The sequence below is a fragment of the Notothenia coriiceps genome, unplaced genomic scaffold (assembly GCF_000735185.1).
Source record: "Notothenia coriiceps isolate Sejong01 unplaced genomic scaffold, NC01 NC01_scaffold00004932, whole genome shotgun sequence".
Lineage (NCBI taxonomy): Eukaryota > Metazoa > Chordata > Actinopteri > Perciformes > Nototheniidae > Notothenia > Notothenia coriiceps.
In genome coordinates this window covers 75,923-80,236 of record NW_011337633.1, presented here as the reverse complement: position 1 = coordinate 80,236, position 4,314 = coordinate 75,923, and the positions used below count along the sequence as shown (strand labels likewise).

Genomic DNA, 4,314 nt, shown 5'->3' with positions numbered 1-4,314 from the left:
TAACACTGAAATGGTAACAAAAAACGCAAATTATTAGTAATAATATCCAATAAATGTCAGTCACCCAAAATTACGTCATTGGTGTTACTGCTACACAAAACGCTTTTATTTTTGAAATAATGTACTGTCTCTGAAGTGCTTCCTGTAACAAGAGATCATTTGAGGCAGTGCAGTGGACAAAGACATAAGGAAAGTCAGATACTTCTTACTTTGTTTGTTAAAGGTGTCATTTTATCTTCAAATGTTACGTGCGCCTTTCAAGTCTGTCATTAAAAATATAAGTGCATAGCCCTAGGGGTGAACATTTGAATGTGAAAATGTATTGTATTGAAGAATTAAACGATTTTGATATTGACTGAAGCCACATTTGGTCTGACACATTGCAGCCATTTTGTTAAAATGGTAGTGCTTTCTCCAAATTGTCACTGGTGTTACCGTCACTAGTGTTACTTTTCTTCCTGGTAACACGTAACACCAGTGACATTCCTATGTAAATAAGCTTTGTATAATGTATAAAAATAATAAAAATACTTTAGGCTCTACTTGTTGTGGATTCATCAAGTTAAGAGTTAGTTATTGCTATTTAACAGGTTTTAGATGTGTTTAGAAGGAATATATTTCAGCAGATTTGTATCACCCAGATTCCAGCTTTTCTGTAGAATGACTCTGTGACTGAATGGCTGAAATGTTAAGTTATGGCAGACAAGTAAAACATATGCAGAGAGGAAAAGTACTGATGCACAGTCACTTTCAATACCTTTGTGTCTCAAGATACACCAGCTCAACAAGGGAAGAACTGCAGCCAACAGCACAACAGATGAAACCAAAAGGACAGCGAGGAATTGAGAGGAGGACATTCCGGCACTTCCACTGTCTCCAATCAATGTGATGTTAGTTGGTTTTGGAGTTACTGTAGGTGTTGAAAGGAAATGAATAAACACTCATATCAATACAGGAAAAAGATGTTCTTACCACTATGGCATACATTATTAAATATACATCATAATTGTTTAAAATACACTAAATTGCTGTATGTTCCATTGAAATTCCTATAATTATATCTTTCGAAATAGTGTCTTTGATTTGAGCAAAAATGAAAATGCAATTGTATTCTATATGGCTCTTGTTTTCATAATGTCCATGATAAAACAAAAACTAGCATCATGTAAATTAATGTCAGTACTTTTTTCCAAATTTGAAATGTGATGAAGACAATATTGGTCTGATAGTCATTCGGCCAGGGTACTGAATAAAGTATCACAATATTGGATATTGTCATTACATGTGGTTCATGAATCTTACCCATGCTTCTGTTCGTCACTCGGACGTCCAGCTCTATCCTTCTACTTTTTTCCGTGATGCCGTCCACATACAAACTGGCCCAGTAAATTCCTTTATGACTTAGACTGAGATTTGTTATTTCAAAACAGACAGACGTATTTTTAGGGTAGACTGTAAGATTGCCTTCTTTTTTGCCACGTAAATACCCAGCAATCTTTTGTCCTTCGTCTGTTGAGTTTTTTTTTTTATAAATTCCAAAACCTGTTGTTACACTGAAGTTAAATGAAAATTCAAGGGTGATATTACCGCCGAGACTCCCCGTGATCTTCTCTTGGCTCAGCACTGTATGGGAGCAAAACCCTGAATGCGAATGAGCATGAGAAAAAAAGTATTATTTGACTTATAAAAGTAATGTGTAACTGCACTATGGTTTGTTAATCTGTGGCCTATATAGTGCACACGTCGAACATTATTTGGAGTGAAATTTAGCTGGCAAGATAGCCAATAACTTTAGCTACAATATAAGTATTCCTATCTGTAGTCAAAACATATCTATGTTCATGAACATCTTGGTATTTCAGTTTTTTATACCTTATAAATTCATTATTATTTTCGGTTTTTTTCAAAGCTGAAGTGCAAAGTGCAGTATTTCAATTTTGTTGGCAGTAATCCGCCTATTAGAAGCAACATATTAAGACATTACATATTTTATATCTGTTTATAATTTCTTGTAAAGTCTCAGTATGTGTTATAGTGTGTTGTGTTAACATGTCAGGATGTCATTTAATTTAATAATAAGCTTAAAGATCTCCTGACGCTGAATAAAACCTAAAGAATATTTCCTGTACATTACCACCCACACTAACCCGTGCACTAACAATGCATCCTGTCTGTCATTATAGCATACACATGAGCCAGAATCAGTTTTACTTAAAAAAAAGGGTTAAATAAATATGTATTACTTTATTTATTTGTATTATCTGATTTCACATGTCCCTTTTTATGGTGCTAAATGTGCAGTGGTAAAACAACAACAAACACCAAACTGGGAACGCATAATCTCAGGACAACATTTCCATAACTGTGTGTTATTATTAACAGCATTATCACGCGTGTTATAGGCAATACAATTCTAGCAGAAGAAATACAAATATTTCACAGAGAGCAATAACAATGAAACAAAAGCAGGTGAAAGCCAACAAAAGTGTAAAACATCAACCAGGAGAAGAAGACAGCTTACCGTTGAACACCATGTGAGCTGTGAGGATCAGAACTAACCCGAGAGGCTTTGACATGATGTTGTTAACCATGGCAGAGGAACTGTGTCGCTGGCAGGCCAGTGTTGTGGCTCTAGACTATTTCTGATTTATATGAGCTGACAGTTTGATAGTTCTACCAACGTTTGGTGCCTGAGCGGAGGAAACAGTTGACAGGAACTAGCACAAACACCATTTATCTACCAACAGCACCAGAAGCACCTCCTGTAACGGAAGTCTACGAAGAGGTTCATAGACATGTGGTGCAGGCGGTGAGGAGCTCAGCCGAGGAGGAAGTCGCACACTTAATGTGTGGGATTTCAGGAAGAGCAAATTGTTTCTTTTAAGTTTTGAGTGAATCATAGATCACCGTGTGTAAGGTAACTGTACATACTCATAGCCTGTATAAGCTTTTTTTTAATTAAATACTTTGAAGAAAGTCAACAGCAACTTCTCAATGTCCATGTTACCTAAGATCATAAGATTAAATTATTTAACAATCAGATTCCTTCTTTGAATTAGCATTGTTGTTACTTGCAATAGTTTTTTGTCACCCACTTCAATAATTAAACAATACGAACTAGAGAATGCAATTCCTGAAGAAATTGCTAGTGGGAATGCTTTATGCTGAAAAGCTGACGCTGAATTGAAGAAAGTGAAGAATTTAGATTGAAAACATACATATAACACTTGCTTGAATGTGTGATGACGAGGGAAGAAAAGAAAGTAAAAAGGCCTGGAAAAGCAGCAGAATATTTGAAAAACAAACTTTTGAACTAACTTGATTTGATGACATCCCACGCTTAGGTGCGTTGATGGCTGCATCGTTACCAAACCTGTGAAGTTTTGGGCCGTTTGGAGCATTTTCACTGAGATTATGAGAAAACCGTGTTTCATGGCGAGCATTGTGTTGCCATGTCAATGGCATTTGAAGAAATCTCAAAACTGTCCCGTAGATGTCTTCATGGCTGGACTGTTAGCACAGTTTTAGCACTTTTTGACAATTTTCATATGAGTTATAGCAATATCGTTTTTTATTGCAAGGGATGCGTTTCCATGGAAACAGCCTACGGTGAGATCTCAGATTTGGCGTAGAGTTGTTGAGGCATGGACCGGTGATATACAAGCAAAGTTTGGGGGCGATCGGACCGTATCCATTGGAGTTACAGCGACATCGTGTTTCATGTCGAGGGATGCGTTTCCATGGAAACGGCATATGATGCCACCCCATAATTGACGTAGAGCTGTTGAGGGCAGGACCATTAATCATTATCCGAAGTCTGCTGCTGTTTTATGGCGAGAGATGCGTTGCCATAGTAACACCACATTACGTAACATCATTTGATGTAGAGCTGTGTTAACCATTATCTGAAGTCTGCTGCTCTGAGAATGTCAGTTGGAGTTATGACATCATCGTGTTCCATAACACAGGTGTTTATATTTGATCTAACGACGTGTCAACGTGCAGTAATCAGTGAGAGGAGAGCATTTGCATTGTTCTGAATGAGAGATAAACCTCTTACATGTGAACGTTTTGTTGAAGAACCGTAACAGATTTCGGTGACATTTCAAAGCGTGAAGCATCTCAAGAACTCTGAGCATCTGAAGTGTGCTATTTGTGTATTTTCGGGTCAATAATGTGGCCTTTTTGGCAGATTAACTAAATGTGTGCGGCTGCTGCTGTGAGTAAATATCAGTCTGAAATTACAATGGGCTTTAATGGAGACATGTTGAAAGTTTTTGTCACTTCATGCCCTCAAGAGGCATTTTGTTTAAT

General features: G+C 37.0%; 1 long non-coding RNA gene across 1 annotated transcript; it reads right to left on the bottom strand.

Annotated features, from left to right (window-relative positions):
* Nucleotides 1–760: 760 nt before the first annotated feature.
* On the bottom strand, nt 761–2,819 carry LOC104942695 (uncharacterized). Its single transcript, XR_798043.1, has 3 exons — nt 2,522–2,819; nt 1,303–1,641; nt 761–910 (listed from the first exon to the last, which is right to left on the bottom strand). It is a non-coding gene; the product is annotated as an uncharacterized lncRNA (long non-coding RNA).
* Nucleotides 2,820–4,314: the final 1,495 nt, after the last annotated feature.